This window comes from Lutra lutra, chromosome 7 (genome assembly GCF_902655055.1).
Source record: "Lutra lutra chromosome 7, mLutLut1.2, whole genome shotgun sequence".
NCBI classification, from domain to species: Eukaryota; Metazoa; Chordata; class Mammalia; order Carnivora; family Mustelidae; genus Lutra; species Lutra lutra.
Genome location: NC_062284.1, coordinates 123,470,395 through 123,493,868, shown reverse-complemented (window position 1 = coordinate 123,493,868; position 23,474 = coordinate 123,470,395).

Sequence of the window (23,474 nt, the reverse complement as noted above, 5' to 3'; positions counted from 1 at the left end):
ATTCATGTGTTCATTCATTCATTTATTCAAACATCATGTATTTATTGAATACGTAGCTTATTCCAGATAATTCATTCAAAAATCATCGATTCATCAAATGTTTATTAAGTATTTCTTGTGTTCTAGGGCCATTATGGGCACTAGAGATTTTACAGAAGACAAGACAATGATAGAGAAGACAAAGTTCTGCTCTCATGGAATTTGAAGATTTTATGTATTTATTTGACACAGAGAGAGATCACAAGTAAGCAGAGAGGCAGGCAGGGGGGGGGGGAAACTCAGGTTCCCTAGAGAGCCTGATGCGGGGCTCAATCCCAGGACCCTGAGATCATGACCTGAGCCAAAGGCAGAGGCTTAACTCACTGAGCCACCCAGGTGCCCTTGCTCTCATGGAATTTGTATTCCAAATAGACCAACAAACACATACATATCCATATAGTAAAAAATATTTTAAAAAGAAGTAGAAACAAAACAATTTATTAGACATAGATCATTAGTGAAAATCTCTTTGAAGAGGTGACATTTCATCTGAAAGCTGACCACAGGAAAGTATTTATCTTTCAAAATGGAGACCTAACAAAGGAAGTAGAGAAAACATCCAATAGAAGATCCTAAGGCAGGGATGAGCTTGATGTTTCAAGAATAAAAGGAGACAAGTGTTTGTCCAAAACTGTATGAGCAAGATAAAGGGTAACAGGAATGAAATAGATTACTTGATCATGTCCAGGCCTTAAATCCTGGATTTAGGAGTTTATGCTCATTTTCAGTTACTAGAGGCATATGAGAGTAGGATATGGGCCATAGGTAAGTACATCCAACTGGCACTATGGTCTTTATGTCTCATGGGAACAGGCAGAGCTAGAGCAGGACTAGAATACGGTTCTCTATAGTACAAAGTCTAAGAAAGTGAACCTTATTACCAGTCCAATGGTGCAGTCTCTGCCTACAAGGATTTCCCTCAAGTCCAGCTGAGGGAACAATACTTTAAATACATGACAGAAAATGCTTTTTGAGGAATATGCACATACTGCTTGACCCATAAAAAAGATATTACATGGGCTATGAAAAGGTTATGAGTAAAAATATTTACTTCAGAGGTTATTCCAAAAAGACCCATACCAAGACTTAATACATGTTATATTCCTTCCTTTAAAAATAATACATAAAAATACACACTTTATACAGTGTCAAGTCGAATAGGAATCATAAAACAAAGTTTTACAAAATTGAGTCATTGCCTTCCTTTCCCAAACCTGTTCTTTAACACTACACTTGAATGTCTAGCTCCATCATTCCCTAACTTTCTGTGTCTCTGGAATCCACACCTCACTATCAGAAACATAGATGTCAACTTAATCTCTTTATATTACACATCTGTCCAATATTTCAGATCACACTTGCCAACATTAGTGTGAAATATCTATTTATGATTACATTTGTAAGATATGGATTCAATCTTCCTTTGATTATCTATTACAGCAGTAGTGTGATTGAAAAGCTACATGCCAAGAAAAATTATCTAATTTATGGTGTGTGTCCAAAGGCTAAAGGAAAATTCTTCATTTTCCACAAGGAAGATGAGTACAATTTTACAAAATAATAAAGGTTAAAAATTTAATTTATCTTAGGTAATCATTCTTTTTATATTTAAAATGTAAGCATATTACATTTTAATTCATTTTTGCTTGTTTTTAAAAATTAAAAACGACATTTTTAATTTGTATCTACATCCCTATTGCTTTAAGGTACATGACTGATTCAATACAGTTTTGTACCTTAAGTCCTGTTTTACACTTCTCGGTAGACATCAAATGCTCTCAAAACCAAAATCACTGGTGAAAAACATAAACACTTGTTTTCTTTTCATAAAGTCTTTCTTTCCCATTCTATTATGTTTTCTATAGAAATACTTCTCTGTCTTCTGTCCACAAAAACCCCACAAACACACATGACACAGAAACTATTTATAGATACAGAAACAAATCATTTCCCTTCACTGTTCTGCAGACTAAAATAATAACTCATCAAGAACAGCTTAGATAAGCAGTTATTTGCAGGGCTCAAAGCATCATGTCTACTAAATGATGATGATTCCATTATATCATGTAGAAATTCACTTTCAATGTTTCAGTGTTGGTATATTAATTAATATTTATTTAGTTTTGGGGAAAAGGAGCAACAAACAAATATTAATACCTTTAGACATATCTCTATGATTACTGACATTTATTCATTCAATAAATATATGTTAATATAATCTCTTACTATTTTATAAGAACTATATTGTACATTTGGAAGAAAAAGCTATACAAAACATAGTGGGAGAAAGAGCAGAAGGCATCTTACTGTTGCTCTGTGGGGAGTATCAGTGAAGGTTTTACATTGTGGGTAAAACATAAAGACAAGAGAGACTTAAAGAACAAGCTGAAGGTTTACTGGTTTACAAAGAGAGAAATAAATAAGGACAGAACAGAGCCTAAACAGGAATGTCTGAAATGCCCTCATTCAACCTGGTCCAGCAAGTGTTTCAACTTACTGAAAATTAGGTCTTTGTACAGTAATTAGGAAATAAGGCTCAACAAACTGGCAAGGGCCAATGGCTAAATAACTTTTTAATGCCAGATTAAGTAGTTGAAAATCAACCGTGGCCATATGGAGAATAATTAGACAGTTCTAAGCAGGGGTGTGGTTGGAAAAATTCATTTGGAAACAACATAGATGGATGAACTCATCAACAAAGAAATAATTTAGAAAGTTCCCCTGCCTGAGTACCAAATACAGTTTACATCATAGGGAGATAGGATAGATCCACAGACAAAGAAAGTAGAACAAATCATGTCCCTAAATAAAAGTCCCAAAAGTTGGACTAGCGAGACCCCAACATTATTGGGTGTCCACAATAGGAGTTTTTATCAGTTTTTCTTTCCATGATGACATCCCAGAGAAATGTTAATTTATTTTTTTAGTTTCCATTCACAGGCAGAAACACATTTTACTTTATGAACCATACATAAGTCTCTATAACTCTCTATTGTTCAACACACATCTATGGTACAAACAAAATATTTCATGAACTGTCATCCTTTGACCATGAGAACCATATTGCCAACTCTTTCATTTCTGTGTCACAGGAAATATGCATAACACCTCCTAAATTGATTGCATAACCCTCTCCTAGATGGTGATCAGCAGTCTGAACAACACTAGTTTAAAAAAGATCTGGATCACTTGAATTAATGATTGCCTGTGTCCAGATCCAGCCACATATATGCTGGCTTAAAAAACTGCTAGAGAAACAGATGTGGAGCCATTAGCACCTGCCCAGTCAGCTGCACCTGATACTCAAGAAAAGCCATTGTTTCTGAATTAGTTATTTTCTATCTATAGTCACATTATCACTAGCTACCAAAGTATCAGTGGTTACAATAACATATCTTCTGTTCCTAACAAATCTTCCCTGGGCATACCAGATCATTGTATTTTAAAGTGACTTAGCATAACTATAGAGCTACTATTTGTTACATGAATTAGCTTAAGTTCTAATTGCCTTTACTACATACTAATTTTTATTTATATTGCTTGAAAAATATCTCCAAATACATGATTGTTTTATATATAACATAATATATGTATATGTATATATATTTTATATATACACACAAATATGTTACAGATATTTTCAACACCAAGCTATAAATTTCATTATTATCTCCACAAACACATGTAGTCTTATTCTATGGACATTTTATCCTTTTATTTCTCTTCTTTTTTTTTCTCTTCTTGCAATGTTGCAAATAGTTCCCTAATACCAACTATTCCTCTTCCAATAGAACACCAGTTACATGGGATCATCTGGAAATATTTATTCTTCAACCATAAGTTTCTCTGTATCCATTAAGAGTCTTACTTGAAACTTTAAAAAGGTTTTCCAACCTGTTTATATGGTAGAAACTTTTCACTACATTACATTAAAAAAAATTACCTGCTTACATAAAGTAAAATGACTTACTGTGTATGAATAACCAAACCTTCTCATTGTTGCCTGCCTGCCCCATCATATACATATGTTTAGTTGGTTGGCTTGAGGACTCAGTATGTTTTAGATTATGTTTACTCCATAAACTGTATTTCTTCTTTTAATTAATTTATGATATATCTGTATTATAGTTTAGTGTTTCAGACCATGAATCTATAATCAGACAACTAAAAACTGTGTATTCCCACTTGGCTTTATTTAGTTAAGTTAATTAATATTAACTATTAATTTTCAGTTAATAATAAGCTAAATTCCTTGTCCATTAAAAACAGAAATAATTAGAATATCACTTCATGGAATCATTATGAGAATTGAATAATGCATTGCATGCAAAGTACTTAACATGGTGTTTTTCACATAGCAGGTGTTTATTAAATGTAAGCTATAATTCTTGTTACAAAAATGTCTGACCTGGGGCGCCTGGGTGGCTCAGTGGGTTAAAGCCTCTGCCTTTCGGCTCAGGTCATGATCCCAGGATCCTGGGATCGAGCCTCATATCGGGCTCTCTGCTCAGTGGGAAGCCTGCCTCCACCTCTCTCTCTCTCTCTCTCTCTGCCTGCTTGTGATCTTTGTCTGTCAAATAAAAAAAAAAAAAATGTCTGACCTGAGTGCCTTGGCATAATATGCATCTAAATGTGTCACCTTCCATCTCTCAATTTGCTCTGACATTGAAAAGCTTGAGTGAACTGCTGGAGTCCACATGAACACTGAAGGTTGTCGATGGACTTTATCATTTTATTAAATATTTAAAATAATGTTTTAAGTATGTCATTACTTGTTATGATTTATTACTAATTTCACAAATATAGCTTTGCAAATGCATATATTATAGTTATATAATGTGTTTTCTCAGTGTGTTCATTCTTCATGACTCTCAAGTAAAGATTTTGCAAACCAGCAAAGCCCAACCAAAAGAAAGAAAGAAATACATACAAACTTCCCCAATGTATTATTTTCTATAGCTTTGCACATTGAAAAATCATTTGGATTCACACAGCAATATTTTCTGTAATGCAGAAATACAGATTAGAAAATTTTAAAATGATGAAAATAAAAACATGTTATATCTGTTTAAATTCTTCAAGGTCTTTGATTCTACTCTGTCCATTTACTATAAAGCCAGACATTCTGTCTCTGAATAAATGTAGCATCACAACAGTTTTATTCAGAATATGATGTATTTCAGGAATACTTCCATTGTAATTATTATCTTCTATTCCTAGAAAAATTGTTACAGAAGCTAATGGAATTTCTAACATATATTATACATCTACTACTTTACCTCATTTTTTTTTCTCTTTTCTGGAAATATTAAGTGGCTCATTTGGTACATCTTAACTACAGAGTTTCAACTACAGCTTAAAATTCTCAGTTCTCAAAGGGAGAGCTCCACAGGAAGAAACAGGACATCTTCCTCATTCAACTTTAAAGATAAAGCAAGCACCAAACTATATTTAGGGGACTGAGTAAAGTTCCAAATCCTTTTCAAACCTATTCACACTACCTCTTAATTTAAAAGCATTTCCTAGTATTAGTATAGTATTTCCTAGTATTTGCTCTTAAAGTCACACACTCCCATTTCAAACAAAAACCTTAAATTCTTATTCTAAAAATTTTGATTTCTAAACTCTGTGAATTCGTTGGACCTAAGGTTCAAGAATTTACTCTTGCCCTGATCTATGTTCAGGTTTGTCATTACTCTGAGGCTGAGTTCCTTTGCCTAAGAAGAGAAAAATTATATTCTGTCTTACATGCTTATTTGGAGATGCAAATGAAGAAGTGAATGCCTTATTTGAAAGTACACATAGAATAACTATGAATGTTATTATGACAATTACTTTTTCATTAAAACCTCAATAATTTATGGTATTATTTTTAATTGTCACCTCCACAGATTTTTTAATAATTTTATTGTGGAGTGTAACTGCTCTCTTCTTACCTACTGCACATTGCTTTGCGTGTCTTTTCATTTATTTTATCTTCTGGAAATGCAGAAACCATAACTGTACAGACAGTTATGGGTGTGTATGTGTAACCTATCCCTTGCCAGCAGGATAACACTCTGTTTCCAGTGTCTTTTTTGATAATGTCCCATATTTTGTTGCCATTCTTAAAGTCATGGGTAGAGCTGAAGTTACTGGGGGAAAATTTTCTAGATTTCAAAGATCTGTCTTGATCTGTCTTGATTTCTAGATTTCAGAGATCTGTCTTGATCTGTCTTGATCTGTCTTGATCCATTCCAGCCACAGTGCTGGGCCAAGTTATGCAGTTACAGATCGGGACAACATAAGGGATAATAGAGCCTCAGCAGAGGCAAGGCAAATGTTGTAAGTGTGAATTATGAGCCAAGAATAGGAATCAATACCTCAGAGGCCTTTTTTCGTGCATACAGTCTAAGTGGTTTATTCTTCACTTCGCACTGCACTGGCCGACGCTAAAACTCATCATGTACTTTTCCACTCACTCACCCAGATACTTAGGATACTCATAATCTATTCTTCAAGACGGATTCTGCATTTCTAAAAATTGGATGCGGTCAAGTATAAGTTCAGAGATTTCACTAGTTTTTCAGCCTATACATAGTGTACTTTAAAAGATATTTATTAATGCTTTTCCTCAGAATTTATAATTCTCTATACAAACAAACACAATATTATTGTTATCCTTTATCTAAATCAATTGTCTCCATAAAAAAATGCAATAAACAGAAGCTGCCCCACTCCACAACTATTCAATTTTTTAAAATTTACCTTGAAGGAAAAGCATTAGAGCATATTTTTACAAGTAGAAGCAGAGTGTATAACCCCAATCTATCTTTCCCTGTGCACAGACACTCCTCCCCCACAACCCTGCAAAGTGGGTTAGGGGTAGGACCTTCTCTTGAGGAAACAATGTGACCTTCTGTGTAATGAGCTAATAAATCAGAATTAAAATAGGGTTCACGCAATTTGTTAGATTGCTATGATTGAGAGAAGGCAGTAGTCCCTGACATCAGATCTGCGTGAGACTGCATCTTGGCTTGGGCCTTACCAGATAACTATGTCAGAAAATCAGGAACATCCCTGATCATTCTCATCGCCACATTAACATTATCAGATCTATCACATCTTAAAATATTTCTCCTCTTTTTTATTAACTTTTTTTTTTCCTACAATTTTTTTTTGTAAAACTAGTCTGCTTATTTTTACTACTCTATTTTTAACAATTCATCTATAATCATCCACTCAGTGGTTTCTAAAGGTCACCTTACTGTGTGAGTGCACAAAGTTTTCTCCATTCCTCAATTTATATAGATTTTTCTCCACTCTTTGATTTGTTGGAAATGTTTAACTTATTGCCTCTTTCACAAACTCTTTAAGGTTTCTTAAGAAGCTTGCTCTCTGCTCCTGTCTGCTTTGCTGCATCACTTGAAACCTGCTTCTTTGGCAACTGCTCTGGGATACTCGCCCTAGCAAGCAGCTGAGGTGATAGTCTTCTTCCTGCCATAATACCCCACTGACAAAGCCACCCTGCCTGCAAGTTAAGCTGTTAAGAAGTGCTTTTAATTGAGTTTGATTGACTCCCCGTCAGTTTCTCGAGTGATGGAGTCAGTACATAGAGCAAACCCAAAAAGTATACTATGTGGCCACTCTGTCTTAAGTCAATTATTATTTTTCTTGAGTCCATAATATTTCTTTGATAGAGTCCTTGCCTCCAGTAGTGACAACTTTATAAAGATATTTACACGTTTAAGAAACCTGAAGGAAGAGTATAGGTGAACTTTGACCTCCATAGCAAAGGTATTTTGAGGCTAGATCTACCCAAATTCAATCGTATTTTAGGTGGGTTATGGTCCTATGTATGCATGCTTTATGAATCACTGGTTTAAATTTGTAGCAAATCTCATCTTACTATTTCCACTCTTCAACACTGTCCCGTGACCACTCTCCCATTGCATGTATCAGTGAGGGTTTTGCCCTGCACAACTCAAGAGGGTACTGTTGTCATAGGAAAAGAAAAAAAAAAATCTGTATACCTTTGCCTATGGACTTGACATGGTCACTAAAGCCATTTTCTTCATTTTTTTTTCATAAGCTGCCCTGATTTGCCTCTCCAGCCCCACCTCCTTCCACTTGTCCTCCTCTTACACGTTATATTTGTACCACGCTAAACTACTTTCTTCTAAATGTGTCATGCTTTAATGTTCTGTGACTTTGCAGTACTGCACGGCTGGAACTGTATATGGCAGATAAATGCTGCCATCATCTATTTGCCATTTCCACTTAGTCTTTAAGTTTGACTTGTCTCCTCTGAGAAGATTTCTCTGTAGATACTAATAGTCTTTCCTCTCCTGATCATCTTATGCCTAAATCAAATTTGCATTTGTCACAGTGTTTGTCTGTCTCCCCTCTGGACATTAAGGCCTTTGACAGTGGACTGTGCTACCTTCATCTCTGACCCTCAGTGTGTGGCCTGGATCAGACACAAGGGAATTCTGAAAGGGCTGATAAGGCAAACTCAGGAAGCAGACTCCATTGTTGGCTCCAGACTCCCCCACTTACACACTGTGTTACTTAATCAAATTACTTAACCTCTCTGCCCTACACTTTCTTCAATAGTAAAATGGAGTCTGGGTTGTATTCACCATATATGGTCACTGGAATTAGTAAAGGAGTTAATACATGTAACATGTTTAATGGTGGTAAAAATCAGTACATTTGAAATATCAGTTATTAGTAATAATATTGCCATAATTATTACACTTATTGTATTATTACCTCTATCATAATATTGCCAAAGAGTAGTTCTTAAGATTTGGGGTATGTAAGAACTATAGTATGTAAGAACTATAAGAGGTATTTTTGTTTGTTTGTTTTAAAGAATTTATTTATTTGACACAGAGAGAGAGAGAGATCATAAGTAGGCAGAGAGGCAGGCAGAGAGAGAGGGGGAAGCAGGCTCCCTGCTGAGATCATGACCTCAGCCGAAGGCAGAGACTTAACCCACTGAGCCACCCAAGTGCCCCTAAAGATGAGTTTTTAAAACTCAGAATGGTGGGAGTACCTGTGTGGCTCAGTCAGTTAAGCAGCTGCCTTCTGCTCAGGTCATGATCCCAGGGTCCTAGGATCGAGCCCTGCATGGGCTCTCTGCTTAGCAGGAAGCCTGCTTTTCCCTCTCCCTCTGCCTGCTACTCTGCCTACTTGTGCCCTCTCTCTCTGTCAAAATAAATGAACAAAATCTTTTTAAAAAATTATAAAATAACTCAGAATGGTGGAATTTAGGGTCCTGGGATTTGCATTCTTACAAACAACTCATTTTTAGACCCACTTCCAATACTGTGATGACTAGGGGGTCATGAAATGCCTTGAGTGATTCTAAAATTCTAAATTATCATAATCCTTACAGTGATTAATATACACATGCACATACACACCATTCAGATGAGAAATCCTTTGAGCTATTCAAATTAAAACAAACTTCTTTTTCCTAGATAATATTCAGTGTCAGAAATGTATATTTACCTGAACATGCACTTTCTTTCTTTACCATATTTGATTATTTTAAAAACTATTCTTGGTGTCTAGCATTTATATCATTATCAGTAACATCTCACATGCTTATATGAAGCACTTTACAATTTAAATTCACTATTTTACTTGTGGATTTAGTGATATTAAACATCTTTCATATAAATCTAGTCACTCAAGCAACAACAAAATGAGGTTAATTTTTGGAGTGTTGATGATAAAATATGCAAGAAAAATTAAAAAAAAATCACTATCAAGAGACACATTATGACTGAGAAGAAATCAATAAAAAAAAATCACTTCCTCTCATCATAGGTAAAAAATAAAGTGTCCTCCCCAATATTTGCATTTTAGTTGAAGTTTTGGAGAGTTTTGCCTTCACCATTATTATATTCAAGGCAAGGCCTTCTTGTTCTAAAATGCTGAACTACCAAGTATGTTTAAGGGAGAGGGGATTTGTAAAGCCTACAGTTTTGAACAACTTTGAACAGAATTTCATAATGATTTCTACTTGACATATAAAATCCAGTATAAAAACTCTTACAAGGGGTTCCTGGGTGACTCAGTTCATTAAGCATCTGCCTTCAGCTCAAGTCAAGATCTCAGGGTCCTGGGATGGAGCCCAGTGTCTGACACCCTACTCAAAGGGGAATCTGCGTCTCCCTCTCCCTTTGTCCCCCCCTGCCCCAGTTCATTCTCTCTCTTTCAGATAAATAAATAATAGTAATAAAAATTCAGATAAAATAGTCTCCTAACAAGATATAGACTTTTATATGACTAAAAAGCTTTCTAATCAAATATTCACACATCTGAGTGTATTATATGCTTATAGGAATAGCCAGTGCATTGTTAAATAGAAAATATGAGGAAAAGAAAAATATAAGTTCAACATACATATTAATATATATATTTCTGCAATAGTTTGCTTTTGAGCCAAGACAACCACCCCAGGCCATTGTTTCTTCCTTAAGACCCACTATGGACTGGGAGACAAGATGGCAGGGAAGTAGGAGGAGGCGCCGTTTCAACCTGTACCCTAAAGTGAGCTGATTACCTACCAAAGAACTCCGATCACTCATGAAATCAGCCTGAGATCAGAATTATACATGTCTGGATCTCTACAGAGGCAGAAGACGCCAGTGGGCAGGTAAAGCGGAGTGGGAACATCGGACTGATATTGGAAGATAAACAAAAGGGGGAGGGAGCCACCAGAGGTGACTGATTGGAAAGTAATATCCCTAATATGAGAGTGCCCTGCATCTGGGAACCAGCATTAACTTGGAGACTGGTTGAAAGCACTCCAAAAGAGCAAAGGATCGCGGGGGCGGGGGGAGGGGGATTGTGGGAAAGGGAGGGGGGCGGCTAGGGACAGGGGCTTAAGTCCCCAGACCCAGGACAGCCTCCCCCGGCGCTGAGCCAGAGAGAGTGCAGGAAATATTAAGGGGGGGGGGTTCTATAAAAGAGGAAAAATCCTAAGAATAGCATTGAACAGAAATATAGAGACAATCTACAGAAAGAAAGACTTCACAGGTAACACGATGTCAATAAAAACGTATCTACCAATAATCACTCTCAATGTGAATGGCCTAAATGTACCCATAAAATGACACAGGGTTGCAGATTGGATAAAACGACAGGACCCATCCATATGTTGTCTACAAGAGACCCATTTTGAACCTAAAGATACACCCAGACTGAAAGTGAAGGGTTGGAGAAGCATTTTTCATGCCAATGGTCCTCAAAAGAAGGCTGGGGTAGTGATTCTCATATCAGACAAATTAGATTTTAAACTAAAGACTGTAGTCAGAGATACAGAAGGACACTACATAATTCTTAAAGGGACTATCCACCAAGATGATCTAACAATTGTAAATATCTATGCCCCCAATATGGGAACAGCCAATTACATAAGAAAACTGTTAATCAAGATAAAGAGTCATATTGATATGAATACATTAATAGTAGGAGATCTTAACACACCTCTCTCAGAAATAGACAGATCATCGAAGCAGAAAATCAATAAAGAAACAAGAGCATTGAATGACACATTGGACCAGATGGACCTCATAGATATTTACAGAACATTCCACCCTAAAACAACAGAATACTCATTCTTCTCAAGTGCGCATGGAACCTTCTCAAGAATAGACCACATACTTGGTCACAAATCAGGACTCAACCGATACCAAAAGACTGAGATCATTCCCTGCTTATTCTCAGATCACAATGCTTTGAAACTGGAGCTCAATCACGAGGAAAAGTTCCGAAGGAACTCAAACACCTGGAAGCTAAAGACCACCTTGCTTAAGAATGCTTGGATCAAACAGGAGATCAAAGAAGAACTGAAACAATTCATGGAAACCAATGAGAATGAAGACACTTCAGTCCAAAACCCATGGGATACAGCAAAGGTGGTCCTAAGGGGGAAATCCATAGCCATCCAAGCCTCCCTCAAAAAAATTGAAAAATCCAGAACACACCAGTTGTCTCTACACCTTAAAGAACTGGAGAATCAACAACAAATCAAACCAACTCCACACATAAGGAGGGAAATAATCAAGATTAGAGGTGAGATCAATGAGGTAGAAACCAGAGATACAGTAGAATGAATCAATGATATTAGAAGCTGGTTTTTTGAAAGAATCAATAAGATTGATAAACCATTGGCCACACTAATCCAAAAGAAAAGAGAGAAAGCCCAAATTCATAAAATTATGAATGAAAAGGGAGAGATCACAACTAACACCAAGGAAGTAGAAACAATAATCAGAAGTTATTATCAACAGTTATATGCCAATAAGCTAAGCAACCTAGAGGAAATGGATGCATTCCTGGAAAACTATAAACTCCCAAAATTGAACCAGGAAGAAACTGACAACCTGAATAGACTGATATCTAGTAACGAGATTGAAGCAGTGATCAAAAACCTCCCGAAAAACAAGAGCCCAGGACCTGATGGATTCCCTGGGGAATTCTACCAAACTTTCAAAGAAGAAATAACACCTAATCTCCTGAAGCTGTTTCAAAAAATTGAAGCAGAAGGAAAACTTCCAGACTCTTTCTATGAAGCCAGCATTACCCTGATCCCCAAACCAGGCAAAGACCCTACCAAAAAGGAGAATTTCAGACCAATATCACTGATGAATATGGATGCTAAGATTCTCAACAAGATCCTAGGAAACAGGATCCAACAGCATATTAAAAAGATTATCCACGGGGCGCCTGGGTGGCTCAGTGGCTTAAAGCCTCTGCCTTCGGCTCAGGTCATGATCCCAGAGTCCCGGGGTCGAGTCCCATATCAGGCTCTCTGCTCAGCAGGGAGCCTGCTTCCTCCTCTCTCTCTCTCTCTCTCTGCCTGCCTCTCTGCCTACTTGTGATCTCTGTCTGTCGAATAAATAAATAAAATCTTAAAAAAAAAAAAAAAAAAGATTATCCACCATGACCAGGTGGGATTCATCCCTGGGATGCAAGGATGGTTCAACATTCACAAATCAATCAGTGTGATAGAACAAATCAATAAGAGAAGAGAGAAGAACCACATGGTCCTCTCAATTGATGCAGAAAAAGCATTTGACAAAATCCAGCATCCATTCCTGATTAAAACGCTTTCAAGTATAGGGATAGAGGGAACATTCCTGAACCTCATAAAATCTATCTATGAAAGACCCACAGCAAATATCATCCTCAATGGGAAAAAGCTCGCAGCCTTCCTGCTGAAATCAGGAACACGACAAGCATGCCCATTCTCACCACTCTTGTTCAACATAGTCCTAGCAACAGCAATCAGACAACAAAGAGAAATAAAAGGTATCCAAATTGGTAATGAAGAAGTCAAACTCTCTCTCTTCACAGATGGCATGATTCTTTATATGGAAAACCCAAAAGATTCCACCCCCAAACTACTAGAACTCATGCAGCAATTCAGTAACATGGCAGGATACAAAGTCAATGTACAGAAATCAGTGGCTTTCTTATACACTAACAATGAAAATACAGAAAGGGTAATTAGAGAATCTATTCCATTTACTATAGCACCAGGAACCATAAGATACCTGGGAATCAGCCTAACCAAAGAGGTAAAGGATCTGTACTTGAGGAACTACAGAATACTCATGAAAGAAATTGAAGAAGACACAAAAAGATGGAAGACCATTCCATGCTCTTGGATCAGAAGAATAAACATTGTTAAAATGTCTATACTGCCTAGAGCCATCTATACTTTTAATGCCATTCCGATCAAAATTCCACCGGTATTCTTCAAAGAGCTGGAGCAAATAATCCAAAAATTTGTATGGAACCAGAGGAGACCCCGAATTGCTAAGGAAATGTTGAAAAACAAAAATAAAACTGGGGACATCACATTACCCGATTTCAAGCTTTACTACAAAGCTGTGATCACCAAGACGCCATGGTACTGGCATAAAAACAGACACATAGACCAGTGGAACAGAGTGGAGAGCCCAGATATGGACCCTCAACTCTATGGTCAAATAATCTTCAACAAAATAGGAAAAAATATACAGTGGAAAAAAGATAGTATCTTCAATAAATGGTGCTGGGAAAACTGGACAGCTATATGTAGAAGAATGAAACTTGACCATTCTCTTACACCGTACACAAAAATAAACTCAAAATGGATAAAAGACCTCAACATGAGACAAGAATCCATCAGAATCCTATAGGAGAACATAGGCAGTAATCTCTTCGATATCAGCCACAGCAGCTTCTTTCAAGATATGTCTCCAAAGGCAAAGGAAACAAAAGCAAAAATAAATTTTTGGGACTTCCTCAAAATCAAAAGCTTCTGCACAGCAAAGGAAACAGTCAAGAAAACAAACAGGCAACCCACGGAATGGGAGAAGATATTTGCAAATGACAGTACAGACAAAAGGTTGATATCCAGGATCTATAAAGAACTCCTCAAATTCAACACACACAAAACAGACAATCATATCAAAAAATGGGCAGAAGATATGAACAGGCACTTCTCCAATGAAGACATACAAATGGCTATCAGACACATGAAAAAATGTTCATCATCACTAGCCATCAGGGAGATTCAAATTAAAACCACATTGAGATACCACCTTACACCAGTTAGAATGGCCAAAATTAGCAAGACAGGAAACAACATGTGTTGGAGAGGATGTGGAGAAAGGGGAACCCTCTTACACTGTTGGTGGGAATGCAAGTAGGTGCAGCCACTTTGAAAAACAGTGTGGAAATTCCTCAAGAAATTAAAAATAGAGCTTCCCTATGACCCTGCAATTGCACTACTGGGTATTTACCCCAAAGATACAGATGTAGTGAAAAAAAAGGGCCATCTGTACCCCAAAGTTCATATCAACAATGGCCACGGTTGCCAAACTGTGGAAAGAACCAAGATGCCCTTCAACGGACGAATGGATAAGGAAGATGTGGTCCATATACACTATGGAGTATTATGCCTCCATCAGAAAGGATGAATACCCAACTTTTGTAGCAACATGGATGGGACTAGAAGAGATTATGCTGAGTGAAATAAGTCAAGCAGAGAGAGTCAATTATCATATGGTTTCACTTATTTGTGGAGCCTAACAAATAGCATGGAGAACAAGGAGAGTTAGAGAGGAGAAGGGAGTTGAGGGAAATTGGGAGGGGAGGTGAACCATGAGAGACTATGAACTCTGAAAAACAATCTGATGGGTTTGAAGCAGTGGCGGGTAGGAGGTTGGAGGAACCAGGTGGTTGGTATTGGAGAGGGCATGGATTGCATGGAGCAGTGGGTGTGGTGCAAAAACAATGAATACTGTTATGCCAAAAAAAAAAATTAAATAAAAAAAAAAAGACCCACTGTGGTTGCCATATATAGAAGTGATGAGAGATTAAGGACTACAGAACAACTTTTTAAAAAGTCCCATTATGGGCGCCTGGGTGGCTCAGTGGGTTAAGCTGCTGCCTTCGGCTCAGGTCATGATCTCAGGGTCCTGGGATCGAGGCCCGCATCGGGCTCTCTGCTCGGCAGGGAGCCTGCTTCCTCCTCTCTCTCTGCCTGCCTCTCTGCCTGCTTGTGATCTCTCTCTGTCAAATAAATAAATAAATAAAATCTTTAAAAAGTCCCATTAGGAAGAGATGGTTCAGACTTAGTATTTTTTTTTTAAAGATTTTATTTATTTATTTAACAGACAGAGATCACAAGTAGGCAGAAAGGCAGGCAGAAAGAGACAGAGGAGGAAGCAGGCTCCCCACTCTGCAATGTGGGGCTCGATCCCAGGACCCTGGGATCATGACCTGAGATGAAGGCAGAGGCTTTAACCCACTGAGCCACCAAGGCGCCCCAGACTTAATATTAAGCTATAATTTTCTCTACATTGAATTTTAACTTAAAGTTATCCATTTAATATCAAGAGACTCTCAAATATATAAGATATGTGAAATATAAGACATAATATAAAGATTATTTGTAAGTGGAACAAATTAACTGTCATAAGAATTGGTAATATTCTATTTGCCGTCCTATTTTAGATTCCACTTTATCTGGCTTTTGGTCCTAACAGCATCTTTTGAGGATCTATAAGAGTTTTTCTCCTTTTCAATACATATGTTTTTAGCAACTACTCCATGCTGAGCACTGCTGTAGGTGCTGAGAAAGAGAAAAAGCCACAGTTCCTGTCATGGAGTTTATATTCCACTGCTCAAAACACATATTAATATAATGATACTTGAAATTATGTCAGATTGTGAAAAAGGCTATGAAGGAAACTAATTCAGGGTAATGAGATAAAGAAACAGTAGCAGGCAATGTTTTAGAAAAGGGAGTCTAGGGGTGCCTGGGTGGCTCAGTGGTTTAAGCCTCTGCCTTCTGCTCAGGTCATGGTCTCAGGGTTCTGGGATCAAGCCCCACATTGGACTGTCTGCTTGGCGGGGAGCCTGCTTCCTCCTCTCTCTCTATCTGCCTCTCTGCCTACTTGTGATCTCTATCAAATAAATAAATAAAATCTTAAAGAAAGAAAGAAAGAAAGGAAAAAAGAAAAAAGGGGAGTCTAGACCACCCAAAGAAATCTAATTTTATCAGAGATTTTAAAAAAAGAATAAAACAAAACAAAACAAAAAAACAAAGTGAAGGAATCCATCTTGTAACCATCTGTGAGAAGAGCTGAAGCCATGGGACTGTGTGGAAAGAGGCAAACAAACAAGCAAGGTGCAAAGGCCTGAAGGAGACAAGTATTTTTGAAGTTTGAACTCTGGACTTTTCCATTTGCTGCTTCTGGCCACCCTAACTACTTTGAAACTTGGAAACATTAATCATCTTCTAGTTTTACAATTTCGGTCTCAAAGGTCTAAATTTTATCTTCCTTTTTCCTTTTAATAATTTGCCAAAAATAATTACGAAATCACTGCATGACTTCCGGTAAAAATTAAAATTATGTAACAAAGTTCCCCTTTGTTCCAGCCCTAGTTCATCTCCCCTTTTATAAGTAAACACTTTACCTACTTTCCATCCTTTGTTACCAATCATTTTTTCTTTGTGTTTAGATGCATACCTGTACCTACAGCAATATATTTGGAGGGTTTCTGTGTGTATGTGTGTGTAAGCGTGTGCATATTTGCCTTATTTTTTTAATATCTAAGATTCTATCTATGTCAGATCCCTGAAGCTATGTATTCCCTAGAATTAGCAGTCATTTCTGTTCATAATCAAGTAAGAAAAATAAGTCCTACCGCTCAACCTCTATTATTTCTGTCTTGTTTGTTTAAACACTGAATTTACCACATTTAGTTCAAACAGGTACTAAAATTGAATTCCTAATTATATATACCAACGAAAAACTTTATTGTGGGCATATATCACCATTGTGATCCCCCTCTGTTCATCCTGCCTTCTGAGTCTGGTTATTAAATATCTATTAAAATATTTCCCATAAGAAAATATTTGCACGTTGATGATACTTCACGTGACAGGACGGCATGACCGCATTTGTCATGATTTTCTCTTTTCTAATAACTAGTAAATTCTGCCTTGTATTGGAGCCTCCATCGGCATTGTTTCTACAATCAACCCAAAGTAGCCAGTTTTGTTTTACTCTGATGGTTGCAGGCTTGAGAACAACTAAAGTAATTTTATATCTTTTGTTTGCTTAGCTCTTTAAACTGCCCAAGGCTTTGCAAAAACAATTTTAAAATATAGTTATAGTGGTTTTCTCAAAGCATATTTTAATGTTTCTCATAAATAGTTTTTCAGATTGTCCCACCTGAGTAATACAGAGAACCACAAAGAAAGGGATCATTTTGTAACTTCCATGATGTAAAAGTTTTAGGTTTTAGTAGGCCAAAGGGTTCTAAGGAATTATTTTTCTTCCTCTTTCATGTGCAAGCTACAAAAGGTTCCTAGAATATTACAAACATGCTTACAATTTCTTCCCACTACTAATTGAAATCCAAAACTTATACCCCACAAGCACCACAATGACCACAGAATGATGATCAAATGGCCTATGGTCAGCAGTGATTCATTATGCCTAAAATGTTTGCAATAAAACTTAATGGAGGGGAAATAGGCCTCTCTTTATAACCAATTGTCCCCCTTATATCCCCCCACTGACTCAACCACATTATTAAACACAAATAAGAATATATTTTCCCTAAAATTCAAAATTTGATTTAAGTATCTATTAACTTAGGTTAACCTGAATTAACTCAACTGTCTGTTTTCAGCAATATTTAGAGAAATAAAAGCTAACTTGTTGATTTAGGTTTTTAAAACCAAAAGAGGTTAATATGGAATAGAGTGGGAAAAAAACAGAATGAAGGTACAACCGAGCAGAGAGAAAGCTATAATTATCTAAAGACATCGTGGCAAAATCAAGTTCCAATTTATCATTATAGTCCCTGTAAAATATAACTGTTTATAGTCTTTAAAAAGAAGTGTTGTGATAAACATTTCCTCTCCTGTACATAGTTTAAAGAGATGAAAGAAAAATAAAACTAATAAAGTAGAACATCCGTAAATAATATCAAGAAATTACCAATTAAGTTGGCCCTCAAAACTGTTTATCAAGACTTTAGGCTAACAAGAGTCACACCAAACCAGAACAGAGACATAAACCATACCACTGCTGCCAGTATCTTCTTTTGCTCTCCTTTGTTTTCACTTACACATGACATTAAAAGACCACAGAATATACTAAATTATACACTTCTTAGATATGTAAAGTGAACAAACAAGTTTCCCTTCATACCCAGATCACACACAAATAAAAATTCCCATTGCATTTACTCAAAAGTAACGACATGGAAAAAGTGTCACTCTTGGTCCCATTGTTGGATTCCCATTGATACCTTAAAGTCTAAGAATTTAGAATAAATATTTTTCAGAATGTAGTGGAGTCTGTATTTATTTTATAGTAGAATCAACTGTGATCCCAAAACAGAATTTTATTCTGAAGATTATTGACTTCTCTGAACAAGGGGAAAAAACAAAACAAAACAAACAAACAAAAAACATCGTTTATAAGTTTTCAGTTCATCTTACAAATATGCAAAAATAATTTTCTGCATTGAATTAAGAACTTTAATAATTTAAGTAACTAATATGATACCTGAAATATCTTATTCTTAAAATTTTAGAGTTTTTGTGGAATTTTTTTAAATTAAAGATTTTATTTATTTATTTGACAGAGAGAGAGAGATCACAAGTTGGCAGAAAGGCAGTCAGAGGGGAAGGAAGCAGGTTCCTTAGAGAGGCCAATGCGGTGCTCAATCCCAGGACCCTGAGATCATGACCTGAGCTGAAGGCAGAGTTTAACCCACTGAGCCACTCAGGCACCCCGTTGAATTTTAAATTGTATTTTGTTATTTTGACAGCATTATGGTACAGACATTTTAAAATATTCAAGACACAATAGTTTATAAGGCCGACCTTTCATATATAAAAACAATACAAAGATTCCTCCAGCTTATAAGAGGAGTCAGAATGGATTCTTGGACCTTCTAAGATTATATTTATATATATATATTTTTAGATGTTAAGCATCTTTATCTTTTATTGTAGTTGATACACAATGTTACATTACTTTCAGGTGTTAAGATTACATTCTTCATCTTCCCTTTTTCTTTTGCTAATTTGTTATCCTTTTTGAAATATATTTGTTTCATTTAATTTACTTGTTCAACAAATGTTTGCCCAAGACACATATTTTGCACTCTGCACTATTTAGGCACCTGGATATAAGAAAGAAAATAAGACAACAGTTTTTGTCACTACACTTTAATGTAGACAAAGGAAATTTATACTGTGGTATGTCAGAAGCTGGTAAGTTGTCAGAAAACTAAATCAAGAGTTTGGGCAGGAGGTGCAAAAGAGTGAGTTGGCTGTAATTATAATTAGTGGTTTACAGACACTCTGTTTCACGGGACCAGAGGATTGGTTAGCCAGCTAAGAGTAAATGTTCTTCTGTGGTCACAGGCCCACACTTGAGCAGATACTTTTCATCTTTAGAAGTACACAAACATGGATATTTATCCCACAAAGCTGTTAATTACATGTGGCTTTTCCAATAATTAATTAAATATGGCCTTGACCTTTGTCTTTTCTTTGCTTCATGTTACAATCTTTCCACCAAGCCAAACCATTTTTTTTTTTTAATGGATTCTTAATCTCCCCTTGGTACTCTTGGTGGTATTCAATTACATTTTCAATCTTCTTCTTTTGCTCCTTTAGGTGAGAGACATGTAGCACTAATGTGAATTCACTATCTGAAAAATTATCCATTTTCTTACCCAATCTCCTGTAGTTGATGGGTTGTCCCATTTTCCAGTAGAACACATGATTTTACGAAGTACATCTTGTCTCCTAGGGTCATTATAAAGCTTGAACAGAAACAGGTATCATCTCAAACAGCTGTTCTCAATTGTAACTTCATTTTCACATCACCTGGTAACTTTAAAAATATTGATGCCTGGACCCCACATCAAGACTTTCTGTCTGTGTGGGAATAGGTATCAGTTACTTTAAAAATCTCCCTAGATGCTTCCATTTGTAGCCAAGGAATATGAGAAATTGGAATGAGCCTCTTGCTCAAAGTGAAGCAGCAAACCAGCATAACCTGGGAACATTTTAGAAAAACAAAAAAGTAGGCACCATCCAAGACCTGTTGAGTGAGAATCTGCACTTTTAGCAAGATCTTCAGTGATTTTTATGCATATTAAAGTTTAAAAAACACTGCTCTAGATAAACTCTTCCACTCTGGAGATGAGGTAATTAGGAGTATAGAAAAATAATTTGCCTACAGTTGGTATAGCTAACTAGGAGAAAGCTGGGTTTCACTTTGCCCCATATGTTCTTTATCAGAAAGGACTGCCAGTTTTTTTTAAGTGACTGGAACTTTGATGCAAATGGAAAAGAAAAAAAAATCTCTGTATGAATTAAGAAGAATGCGTATTACTGTTAAATGAGAATAATGAAATATTTAAAAATAAATACCACTTTGTATATCAAAAGACCCTGAGCAGTTAATACTGATAATTTGATTCCATTTTGAAGAATATACAGAAATTTGCTTGGTTTAAAGATCTTATACAAAACTTTAGAAATACTTATGCCAATCAAGTTTTCTCAAGTAGACTTCTATATCCTATTTCTTTTGCTCAGTTTTACTTGGTTAATCTTTTTATCAGAAATTGAACAAAGATAAACATTTTTGTAGCTATTAAGTATCATAAATTCCAAGGTAGCAGAGCAGGCTTTAATGCTATTTTATTCTTCTGGGAAACAATGTGACTGATGTTAAAACATTCGTGTGTAGTTAGGGCATATAGTGTGTTATCAAAACCTTTATTCACCAAAGAAATGTCTGGAAGAATTCTCAGCCTAATCTGTTCTTATAGCTCCATTTATACCAAAAGCAAAGATCTTTGAGCAGATGGCTTTGTTAGTAACAACTTGGCTCTAACACTTTTCTGTGTGCATTTTAGTTCCTTAATCTTTAAGGGAGAATGATGGCTACATCTCACCTACTACTGCAACCAAGAAAAATGTGAAAAATCTATTTTCAGAGTACAGAACTATATATATTTAAGTTAGGTAAATACATTTAAAGTGAAATAGTTCTGTCATTTATCATAATTCAAAATTATAATAAAATGTCCTCATATGAAGGCAAAGTGTTACAGTCTATTATGTATCAGTATTTTCTTTTTGAATTTTGAGTCATTATTAATTTAAGTAAGCAATCATTTGGATCCTAATTGAGTGCTATGAATTTTCTTTTTTTTTTCCTCCAATGGATCTTGAAAAATAATTGTTCCATAAGATAGTGTCATTTGTGTCTTACTTAAACTATTAATCACCTTCAATGATTTCAGATGAACTTTCTTTTTAACAGTTAAACCTATGTCAAATTATTTTCACATCAAGCATGTTTCCCTGAAATGATATCTTTCATCCTTATCCTTGACTATTGGTTTACATGATTTTTGTCATAACTTACTCTTCACTTGACCCTCATAAGATTTTTTTTTCTCATTTTCACAATTGGGTTATGTTTTACTGTTTGAATCTAGGAATCCTATTACACTGTTTCTAAGTCACAGGTTGCAAATCAGAACTGATTACATAAATTCATAATAAGCATAAAATGTCCCTAAGGGAAAAAACAACAACAACAACAACAAAAAACTGACTCTTAAAAAACAACAACAACAACAACAACAAAAAAAAACCAAAAAAACAAAAACTGACTCTTCAGGAGATAATGAACACAGCTTCTTACTGTTACTAATACATTTGAAATCCCAAACTTGAAATTGAGATCTAAATTTTATTCAACATTTTAAAAATAACAATGCATATAAACAGTTTCAATATGCAAGCTGTCACTTTAAGAACAACTTGAAAAAAAAAAAATCACTCCTTTCCCTCAACAGTGGTCCTTTGCTAACTACAAAAAAGAGGAAAGGGTAACAGGATCAAGAAACGGAGAGAGAAAAACAGATTTGTGGAAAAATGGAAAGAAGTAAAGGTTGGGGTTAGGGCAGATAACATTTCAAAATGGGAAAAGTTCAATAGTTAGAAGTGTACATTAATTTCTAAGTTAAATAAGTGTAAATTAAATGCATTTCCTTTGATTACTGTGAATGGGAGAAAGGGGGATGGTTTAAACATCTCTGCTTATATCTAACGACTCACACAAACTACATTAAAAGAACATTACAGCTGTTTCAGGAAATTCACAGTTCAGGGTGAAATATACCATATGTCCTTGATACCTATACACAACAGGGTGCATTAAGACAGCTATTAGGCTGACTCCCTGTTGTGCCTAGGTACTGGAGGACATATGGTGCCTTTCACCCCTGACTAACGTTTCCTTCCTGTCATTGTTTCCTGCAGCAACTTGAGGGTCTTCTAAATGTTGCTTTTCAGGTGAAGGCAGTTGCGTCCTCACCAATAACTATCTACCACTATGATGCAAACGTATGCATAAGCACCTTTTTCCCAGAGTGATTTTTTTTCTATAAAATAATACTGTACTGTACTTGGCAATACATACTGTGACTAATCAATCTGAGAACAAGTTAAACATATAATGATGATGATATTTTTATGTGTGGGATGCAAAACAGAACAAGGTATAATCTCTAAATTAAAGATGGAAACATTATAGATACTGAGAGAAGAAACAAACAAGATGTGGTTAACCAAAAAGGATTAGCAAGAATGAAATGTAAGTAATTCACTATTTTCTTCACCATTTGAAACAAAATGTACTTTCTCAAATTCATTCCTAATGTTCAAGAAGCTACTTTGCATGAGCCTGCTGCATCTATCAATGTAAGAATCATCTCTCTTTTTATTTCCCTCTTTCTCAGGGAAACAAATACATACACATACACTCATGAGTTTCAGCAGGAATGACAACAGGGCAGAAAACCAAACAAACTGTAATATGGAA